At 50.1% G+C, this 10,830-nt stretch overlaps 1 protein-coding gene across 6 annotated transcripts in view; it reads left to right on the top strand.

Annotated features, from left to right (window-relative positions):
• Positions 1-10,830, top strand: part of BRD4 (bromodomain containing 4) — a 47,257-nt gene continuing 36,427 nt past the window's right edge. The window contains exon 1 of one of the 6 annotated variants that reach the window (XM_055129343.1): positions 1-107. The gene's annotated coding sequence lies outside the window, so the exon portion shown is untranslated. The other 5 variants (XM_055129346.1, XM_055129341.1, XM_055129345.1 and 2 more) reach the window with 5 other exon arrangements.

Here is a 10,830-nt window from a genome sequence, read left to right as displayed (position 1 = left end):
GCGACGGCGGCGGCGGCGGCGGCGGCGGCGGCGGCAGCGGCAGTGGCGGCAGGGCTGTTTGTTCTGCTCTCCCGCAGCCGAGGAGCCCGAGCGGCGGCGGCGAGCGGGTCCGTGAGCGCGGCGGGGCGGCGTGCGCGGCGGGCGGGCCCGGGCGGCGCGCGGCGGCCCGGCGAGGCGGCGGCGGCCGGGGCGCGTGCGGCCTAGCGTCTCAGGTGAGGACCGGTGCCCTTCGGGGCGGCGGCCGCGCGGGCCCGCGTCACCCGCATTGCGTAACGGGACCGGGGCCGGAGCTCCCGCGCGGGCGGGCGCGGGCCGGGATGCCGGCGGGCGGCGGGTGGCGGTCCCAGTGCGGACAGGCCTGCGGGGCGGGGCGGCGGGCGCGGGCGGCGGGCGCGGGGCGGCGGGGGCGGGCCGAGCCACCACTTCCTGCCGCCGCCATTTTGTCAAGTGAGGCGGAGGCGGAGGAGGAAGCGGCGCGGCCCGCGCGGCCGTGAGTGGGGGCGGGTGGGAGGGTGGGGGCGGCGCGGGGCGGCCGGCGGACCGCGGGCTGGCGGCAGAGCGGCCGGGCCCGGGCGCGACGCAGGTGATTCAGCGCGGCGGGGCGCGCGGTGGGCCCGCTGTCAGCTCGCGGCCCGCTGACCTTGCCGCGGGGGCCCGGGGGCGCGGCCGGCCGCGAGTTTCCGGCGGGGGTCGCGCGGGGGGCTGGGACTTTGTTTCCGAGTTACCTGTGGGAGTGGCGCCACGATCTTTGTACCGCGTCGCGCCCGGCGTCCCGGCAGGGAGTGTATCGGGGAGCGCGATGTTTTTCTGTTACACAATTCAGGTTATTGAATGACTTGAAATTGAGGGATTTGCGAGAGCTTGGACGCTAATAAACTAGCCCAGCGTGTGCCCGAGCGATTTGATGGTCTCGTGCTGTTGAATCCCGCAACTCGCTGTCACGGTGGTGTGCGTGTCAGGTAACGCGATTTCTGGTTTTGAACTGTAGGTTGTGACTGTGTTCTTGGAAAACAACATTCGAAATTGCTGCCGATAGCCCTAAGTCTGATTTTTTTTTTTTTTTTTTTTTTAGTATTCAGGAAAAACATTTAAAGTGATGATTGCGGGGATTTTTACTTATGCAGGCATTGTGCTTAAGTCCTAATACGCTGATGAAAAATTAATTTCCTTATTTTTTTTACTAAACGTAAATTCTATGAGGGCAAGATTTTGTTTTACTTGGTTTTGCTTATATTATTCTCTGTTGTATTCTCAGAGGCTAGGGAGTTTCTTTGATACAGACTGGAAAGATAAATTGAGCAAGAAATTTTGATGTCCTCAGTAAACAAATAGTTCCCCTGAATGAATAAAATACTCTAGACACTGGACATAACTGCTCGGTAGTGATTTGCACAGTGTGGTTTCTGCTAAGAAGATGAGTCCTTAGAAGTTGCTCCAAATGGATTAAACCAAGTAGTCCCGAACAATTCCTGAGCATTGTCCACAGAACGGTTTCCACTTAGCAGCTCTGACACGTGGTGAGAAGGTTTGGGCAAAAAGTCACTGTCACTGTCATCCCGTTGCTCATCGATTGGTTCGAGTGGGCACCAGTAACGTCTCTCATTGTGAGACTTATTTTTACTGTTTTTGGTATATTCAATATGCCACGGGTAGCTTGCCAGGCTCTCTGAGAGGGGCGGAGGAATCGAACACAGGTTGGCTGCGTGCAAGGCCCTACCTACCGCTGTGCTATCGCTCCAGCGCGCGCAAAAATTATTTCGCAAAAAGTATTTTAGGAGTGAATTGGGTTGTAGTAATTGTGTATGGGTAGTATGCTTTTGGTGGGTAGGGGTTTGGGCCATTCCCAGCTGTGCTCAAGGGATCACTCCTGGAGAGCTTGGAGTACCCTGTGTGGTTCCTGAACCCTAGTGGGCTGTGTAGGGGAAGCACCCTGCCTGCTGAACTATTGTGTTGGTCCTGGGGTGTAGCTTTTTTTTTTCTTTTTGAGTCACACCAGTTATGCTCAGGGGTTACTCCTGGCTCTGCACTCAGGAATTACTCCTGGTGGTGCTCAGGGGACTCTGTGGGATGCTGGGAATCGAACCCGGGTTGACCGCGTGCAAGGCAAACCCCCTCTCCGCTGTGCTATCACTCCAGCCCGTGTAGCATTTCTTTTTTTTTTTTTTTCTTTTTGGGTCACACCCATCGATGCTCAGGGGTTACTCCTGGCTCTGCACTCAGGAATTACTCCTGGCGGTGCTTGGGGGACCATATGGGATGCCGGGGATCGAACCCGGGTCGGCCGAGTGCAAGGCAAACGCCTTACCCGCTGTGCTATCGCTCCGGCCCCCCGTGTAGCATTTCTTAATGGAAAACTTACAGTAAAAGGTTGATCCTGGCCTGGGATGTGGCCCAGTGCATGTGAGAGACCCTGTATTCGTTTTCCACCACCACTGGTCTCCACATATGGAACCTAAACAGGTAATACCTAGTATTTCAACATGGAGTATTTTCTAAAGTTCTGAATTCGTGTGCATGAGGTTCAGTCTTATCAAACAGATCCCTTTGCTGTATGTGGGAGAAGACCAGCTGTGCTTGTCTACGTGTGCAATTCAGGTATGGGCCTGAGAACCTCATCTGTGCTGGATGCGTGCACTCTACCACTTGAACGCCTAACTGATTCTAGACTTGTTTTTATTTATTTATGGTTTGGGGTCAAGTACTTGGGCAATCACTCCTGGCATTGTCTGGGGTGGGTTTTAAACCGGATTTCCTGGGGCTGGAGCCATAGCACAGTGGGTAGGGTGTTCGCCTTGGACGCGGCCAACCCAGGTTCGATTCCCAGTATCCCGTATGGTCCCCTGAGCACTGCCAGGGGTGGTTCCTGAGTGCAGAGCCAGGAGTAACCCCTGTGCATCGCCAGGTGTGACCCAAAAAGCAATAAATAAATAAACAAACAAACAGGATTTCCTGTCCATTCACTACCCATTATTTTCAAGGTTTATGCTCTGACTTGAGCCTGTATTTCATTCTTCGTGACTGAATGATGTCCCACGCATACGATTTATTCATCATTTACTGGACATTTTTGTAGTTTCAGTTTTTTTGTGACAAAAGTTGTTGTGGACATTGGGCACACATTTTTTATGTAGACAGATGTGCCACTATTTCTTGTTTGGGTACTTGGGTGTGTGTAGAATTGCTGGGTCAAGGTTACTAACCTTCAGAGAATGCATCGCCATGCCTTTTTTTTTTTTTTTTTTGCTTTTTGGGTCACACCCGGCGATGCACAGGGGTTCCTCCTGGCTCTGCACTCAGGAATTACCCCTGGCGGTGCTCAGGGGACCATATGGGATGCTGGGATTCGAACCCGAGTTGGCCACGTGCAAGGCAAACGCCCTACCCGCTGTGCTATCGCTCCAGCCCCAGCACCGTGGCTTTTTAACTGCCCTGATTTTCTTTGACATTTACAGAGAGCCAGGGGAGAAGCTCAGCTATAAGGCACTACTTGCATTGCTATAAGCGTGGATCCCCTTGATCCTCGCAACTTTTACTGCCTCCTTACCCCCCACCCCATGCGCTTTAATGGATGTTGTTCTTTATAAGAAGTGGTAGTACAGAGCGTGTGCATGGTTTGATCCCCCTGTGGCTTTTAGTACAGTGCATTCTTACAGAAGAGTTCGGAATGCTGGCAGTTGCGTTGTTTACAAATAGTGCCACTATTTGTAAAGGACAGTTTTTAAAGAAAATTTCATTAGTATTTGAGCCACCCCGGGCTCTAGACTCAGATCACTCCTGGTGATGCTCAGGGACCATATACAGGGTTGGGATCTGCTGCATGCAAGGCAAAAAAACCCTTAATCCCTATACTCCCCACCTGAAGATTTGTGCCTTCCCCCCGGGTCCAAGAAGGCTACTACCAACTCAGTTCATTATCATGTTTCATCGTAAATCATGGATGTTGTAGTCCAGCCAGCAGAAATGAAGAGGGAGACCAGTGTCATAGGGCAAAGCAACCATCTGTCCCCTTTTTGAATGAGCCCTGAAGGGCTGTAGGGCTGTACTGTTGCTGGTCCATGTTGTTTCAGAATTGCAAGGTTTTAAAAGGAGTGCATCATCATTTTATTTTTCTAAAGATAAGGAACACTTTCGTATGACAGTTTGCCCGGGGGTCCTGTTGGTCTCTGTACTGATTCCATTTAATGTATATACTGCTGAGGTGAGCACTGGTCATCTTAAAGAATTTGGTGAATATGGAACAGTAGGGTGGTATTATGTTTAAAATTTCTTAATCTTACTTAAAAAATAATTTTGGGGGGTCACACTTGGCTGTGTAGGGGTGGAGAGGCGGCAGCACAGACCATGCAGTGCTGGGAATTGCACCCAGACTCCTTCATGAAGGCATGTATTTAGGCCCTTTGAGCTAACTCCACCCTAAATCCCATTTTTATTCTAGTCCTTATCCACAGGCAAATAAATTAATCTAAGGTGTTTTTGGTGTTGTTGTTTTTGTTGTTTTTTAATTTCCCAAATATTCTATTCTATTGGGCCAGGGAGATAGGACAGGAGATGTAGCCTTTGCCTTGCATACTGCTAACCCTGTATGGTGATTTGATCCCATCACCATTTTTGGTACCCTGAACAGAGCTGGAAGTGAGCTCTCAACACTTCTGGATAGTCCAAAACCCCAAGCAACAAATACTGTATTTTAAATAACTCTGAACTTTTTGCTTTTTGGATCACACCTGGTGATGCACAGGGGTTACTCCTGGCTTTCCACTCAGGAATTACTCCTAGCGGTGCTTGGGGAACCATATGGGATGCTGAGAATCGAACCCTGGTTGGCCGAGTGCAAGGCAAACGCCCTACCCAGTGTGCTATTGCTCCAGCCCCCTCTCTGAACATTTGAGTATGGTTTTCACATCACACACAGAGGAATCTCTAGATCAGAGAGCACATTTGAAAAACCTGATAGAAATGAACTTTCTAGAAAGGTTTATTTTTCATTTATCCAGTCACTAGTTGACAGTGCCTTGTTTTCTCCATTTCCTCCCCCTCAGATAGTAGTTGTTTAAAGCTGTCTTGAGAGTGTGCTGCGAGGCTCAGGTATCCTGCAGGGTCTTACTCTTTTGCCTTTCTTCTCCCCCTTGGACTTTGTGTCTTTGAGTCATGCCTCAGAATTCCTGATCTGTGGTGACAACCCTAGTTTCCTGAGTCTTAGAGGATTGTCACCCTGGAAGTTTGTCTCTGTCTCCATTCAGCCCTGTGTCCTGCCCCCTGCTGCCCAATGTGGACCTTCTTTTCCAGACCTCACTTGGTTCTTTTTCAGCCCAGGTAGTGCCTTCTCAAGGCTCAAACCCTTCCCCCCTTTTTAAAAAAATTTCATTTTTGTTTTGGGGGACACTGGTGATGCTTAGAAAACAGTGACTTTGCATTCAGAAATGAATGGAGATCAGGGGACCATGTGGGAACCTGATGATTGAGCCTGGGTTGGCCGCATTTGAAGTAAGCACCTACCCACTGTAGTATCTCCACCCCCACCGACGCACTTTCTGTCATTGTCCAGGGAAGATGCAGCCAGTGGCAGCAGTGCTGCTGGAGGCCTGGGTGGCCCATAATGGTCCAGGTATCTTCCTGACCCATGCTGTTCATTATAATGAGTGGAGGTGCCAGGAGGAAATATTGAAGGTGGGGATTGAAGAGGATTTGTTTTTATCTGCTAACCAGATTGAAATCAGTGATAATGGGATTAGTGGATTTGCAGCCAGCTTCCAGCACTGTCCCTAGAAGTTGTCTGTAGAGTAGCCCCCACCACAGCCGGAAAGGTGTCCCTGTGTGTCCTCAGGTCCAAACTTTTTTTTTTTTTTAATTAAACTTGGTTATTTGCGTGGTGGTGGTTTTACAAAGACAGTAGCCAAGTTAAGGGAGGGAGCCAGGGCTGTTGTTCTGCAAAGCATCAGCTGCATCTCTCTTATTTTCTCTGCCCCGTGGCCTACATTCGAATTGTGATCGCATCTGAGCTTGAAGAGTTCAGGTCCCCAGGAAGATTGTACCTCCAAGAGGTCCCAGAAGTGGAGTCCTTAGGCTGAGGTCCTGCATAGACATGGGACTGGTGACAAGAAGTTGGTGCCAGTTACCTGACCAGGGGCCTTTAGATCCAGTCTGCTTTCCCTGTCTGCTTTCCCTGTGTGTGACCTGTTAGACTGTCTTTCAGAATTGGCTCAATCTAAACATGTGATCGTGTTTAGAGTACTTGAGTGACTTTGCCCTGGGCTGGAGAGATGGTACAGCCAGATCCCAGTACCCAATATGGTTCCCAGTGTCCCGCCAGGAGTAATTCCTGAGTGCAGAGCCAGGAGTAACCCCTGAGCAAAACTGGCTCCAAAAGTCTATAGTGACTGCTCTGTCCCCCTTCCCCCTTTTTTCAAATTTGCAATACACTTACAGGTGAAGATTTTCAGTACATCCCAGTTGACTCTGATCTTTTCCTTGACTCACATCAGCCCTTTTCTCCACCCCACCCCAACTATCCTGCTACCCGGGCGAAAATCTTAACTTCCTGTCCATGTAGGAAATTCAGAACTTTGTGCTGGACAAGCTAGGTTAATGGGCTGGGGTGGAGTTGTTTACTGTGGAGAAAGAACTATGGAATCCACCTCACAGGGTCAGCCAGCCCCACCCCCATCTGGCCGTGACCTCAGGCTACTTCCACCTTCTTGGTTTCCTTATTTGTAAAATGGGATCTGTGTGCTGAAGGGTTTGAGTGGGATTGGGAGTCTGCTTGGCATTCCTCTCGGGTGGCACTTGCTCTGTCCTGCCTGACGTGTGTGAGGAAAAGCTGTTATGTCCTTCCTTGTCTCAGTGTCTACTCAAGGCTTGTTAGGAGACATGGGGGTCTTGATCGGGCCAGGGGAGAGGCTGTGTGCTTTCCAGAAGAAGCTGCACACCTGTGTCCTTGTGCGAGACCGACCTCAGTAACACTACCACATGTGTCCCAGCGGTGCTCTCTTGGGAGGTTCTGTAAGAGGAAAGGAAGAAGGTGGCAGCATGGAGGGGTGATTACACCTGGGAAAGATTCTCACTGTGTGAGGCAGAGTAGTAGACTGTTAGGGTGAGGGGTGTGGAACCTGGGCCCGGCGGTGAGGAGGAGCAGAGGGAAGGGCATGGGCTTGGTTACTGCGCTCAGTCGTTTCTCTTGTGTTGGGGCTCTAAAGAACTTGAAGCGGGATCTAGCATTTAAGAAACAATAAATAATTTAAATTTTGTGTCTTTAAAACTGGTAATGACATTAATTTAATGGGCTGCAGTTATTGCTTAGGAGTAAAAGGAAGTGTCAGGAGGCTGGAGCAATAGCAGAGCGGGTAGGGCATTTGCCTTGCACGCAGCCAACCCGATTTCTAATCCCAGCATCCCATATGGTCCCCTTAGCACCGCCAGGGGTAATTCCTGAGTGAAGAGCCAGGAGTAACCCCTGTGCTTCGCCGGGTGTGACCCAAAAACAAAAAAAAAAAATTTTTTTTAAGGAAGTGTCAGCATGCATTCAGGGGTATTGCCTAAAACCTTGGCTTTTATGCATTTATGTGTTCATGACAAAGGGCATCTCTTACTGGAAGTTGTGTCCAAAAGTGTGAATTGACAAGGTTTATGTACTATATGTTACTACTCAGTGGTCATTGTGGGTACATCAGTTTTGTTTTTGTTTTTCTTTTTGGCCACTTGCCTATCTATTTTGTTACTTGCCCAAGGCTCCCACATCCTGGATATACTTTTCAGTAATAGGTATGCCACACTGATCTTTAGTTTCATTAGCTAGTTTTAAAATTGGCACAGTGCCCATAGAGGCAGGTGGGGGGGTGATGGGAGGGAACCTGGGGACACTACTGCTGGGAATGTACACTGGTGGAGAGATGGGTGTTGGAACACTGTATGACTGAAATCTAATCATTAACAGCTTTGTAAGGGTCTATCTCACAGTGATTCAATAAAATTTTTTTTAAGGGAAAGAGTTGTATAGTCCCAGTTTATCAAGAACATAAAGTTCATATGGCTTTCAAAAAAAATTGACTGCTGTGTTGGGAACTGGAGCCGTAAGTGTAACAGGTAGAGCATGTGCCTTGCATTCTGCCCACCTGGATTCGATCGATCCCTAGTATCCAAGCACCACCGGGAGTAATTCCTCAGCACTGAACATCACCCGTACCCCTAAGTATGGCCCCCAAACAAAAGATTATTGGCTGCTGTTGCTGTGTCGAGTCTTGAGTGGGGCTCAGGGACAGCTGAATCCAGGGCTCATACAGGAACTCTGAGATGGTTCCGTCTTCAGTACACTGACCCCCGGCCAAGCACTCTTACTGACAGATAAAGGTTCTCGGGGAGCACTAGGATGTGTGGTCCTTGGCAACCACTGGGCCATAAATGGCCCAGTCTTTGCCCCCTTAGCATCCTGCTCACCAGTGTTGGGATTGGGAGAAAGAACTAAATGGTTTACTTTTCTTGTGCTGGTTTCTTTGCTAGAAGTAGAGTGTACTCCCTAATATGAAACAGTACAAAATTCGGGATAACCGAAAGGGGGAGAAGCTAATTTTCTGGTTTTGAGTCAAAAACCAAAATTGACTGAAAGCCATTGAAGTTGAGTTACTCGAGAAAGTAGTAGTGAAGACGTTTCAGGATGTCTTCGTCTCTGATTCTTTTGATCAGTCAATTGAAAGGTTCGGTTTATCTGGAGACAGCTAGGGGCCAGTCAAACACATCGTAAGGGTCACTAGGGTGAGTACCAGAGATTAGGGGCTGGTGTGGCCATCCCAAGGTCTACAGGAAGCAGCAGAGTGAAACAGCTCAATCCCCTGAGAAAGCATGGAGCAGATAGGGGACCAGGTGGCGAGCTTCAGGAACGCTTGCGTGGATGAGGGCGTGTGGACATTTCAGTGTCCTCTGTGCGTAGTAAAGTCTGCTGTTTGGCACTTTCTCTCGTATTACAGAAAGCCCGCTCAAATCTCATTAATCGGAAACAAGTGTTAAGCGCTGCTAGTGGGCTCCTTTTCCTACAGTTGTAGTAGCTGGGATTACTTGGCCCTTTTAGGGGTTCAGAATGACTTTGAGAGACTAGCATCAGGGATGAGGCCTGCCCTGCCTGTTACTTCTTGGACAGGGGCCTTGAGCAGTTCGTAGAGGACTTGACCTCAAGTTGAAGTGTGTTTGTTTGTTTGTTTGTTTGTTTTTGGGTCACACCACACCCAGCGATGCTCAGGGGTTACTCCTGGCTTTGCACTCAGGAATTACTCCTGGCAGTGTTTGGGGGACCATATGGGATGCTGGGGATTGGACCCGGGTCGGTCACGTGCAAGGCAAATGCCCTACCCGCTGTGCTATCGCTCCGGCCCCTCGCCTTGAAGTTTTGGAGGAGGGCTTTCTTAGCATCTGAAAGCCCAAGGAGTGTGAGTTTAGACGGCAGTGAATTTAGGTTTATTTAGGGATGAGGAACGTATGGGAGGATTGAGACTCTTCGTGGTTCTGAAGATACTCCTTTTTGTGTGCTATTGCTGCTTTTGTGGTCATTTACAAATGTATGACTCAGAAACTGTGGAACACCTCTGCACCTCTGGTGGTTTCTCCTTGTAAAATCCTCTTTGTGAAAAAAGGTGGGGTTGGGCTGGAGCAATAGCACAGCGGGTAGGGCGTTTGCCTTGCACGCGGCCGACCCGGGTTCGATTCCCAGCATCCCATATGGTCCCCTGAGCACCGCCAGGGGTGATTCCTGAGTGCAGAGCCAGGAATAACCCCTGTGCATCACCGGGTGTGACCCAAAAAGCAAAAAAAAAGAAGAAAGTGGGGTTTTGTTGTTGTTGTCAATCACTGTATCTGCAGGGTCCTCTCTCAAGACACCCCTCCCCCCCCCCGGTGCCCTCACTTCTTCAGCTTGTGCTCTTCTGAGGGTGAGGAATGGCAGAACGTGCTGACCTGCACCATTGCAGAGGCTGCCAGTGTTTGTTCTGGGCCCCTGCCTGAGGCTGCCGCTGCTGGCAAAACTCCCTAGGTGTTGGTGCTCTGCTGAAGCCTTTGCTGTAGGAGGTCAGCCTTTTCATGGTGTTGGATGCCCGGAGACCTGGGGAATCACTGGCTGTGGTCCCTGACATCTGTGACTTAGCACCTGCTCTCCTGCGGCTCTTTTTTTTTTTTTTTTTTTTGCTTTTTGGGTCACACCCAGCAATGCTCAGGGGTTACTCCTGGCTTTGCACTCAGGAATTACTCCTGGCGGTGCTTGGGGGACCATATGGGATGCCGGGGATTGAACCCGGGTCGGCCGCATGCAAGGCAAACGCCCTACCCGCTGTGCTATCGCTCTGGCCCCCTCCTGCGGCTCTTGAACCTTCAGGCCAATGGGCATGGAACTCGTGGGAGAGGAAAGCACCGTTCTTGAGAGTGACACTTGCAGTGAGGACTAGGTGGTAAGCCTCGTGTCATCCTGCCTCCGCACAGCCCTCTCATGTGGAAGCAGCAGGAAATAGAATACCATGAGCCTGAAAGATACAGACTTTTGTAATTGAGACAGTTGTCCAAAGGTGGGAAAGAACTGTTACTTCTAAGTCTAGTATGTATTAAAAATGCTTTTGCGCCTCCCTAGTCTCCAGCAGTTGAAGACTGAATTTGTATCGCTGATGGGTATTTCCCCTACTCATTCACTGTTGGTGTGAGTAGATGAAGCCGTTGCTCTGCTCAGTTATATTGCAGCCACATAAAACAGGCATGAATTTTGTTTTCCTTGCCAATTTCCCTTTCTGTTCTCTGTTTTAGTTTTGGCTTTGTTATGCCACACTCCGCGGTGCTCAGAGCTTACTCCAGGCGGGGTTCAGG

The sequence above is a fragment of the Sorex araneus genome, chromosome 2, assembly GCF_027595985.1.
Source record: "Sorex araneus isolate mSorAra2 chromosome 2, mSorAra2.pri, whole genome shotgun sequence".
Classification (NCBI taxonomy): domain Eukaryota; kingdom Metazoa; phylum Chordata; class Mammalia; order Eulipotyphla; family Soricidae; genus Sorex; species Sorex araneus.
Note: the sequence above shows the minus strand (reverse complement) of the source record. Positions and strands in the feature narration are given on the sequence as shown.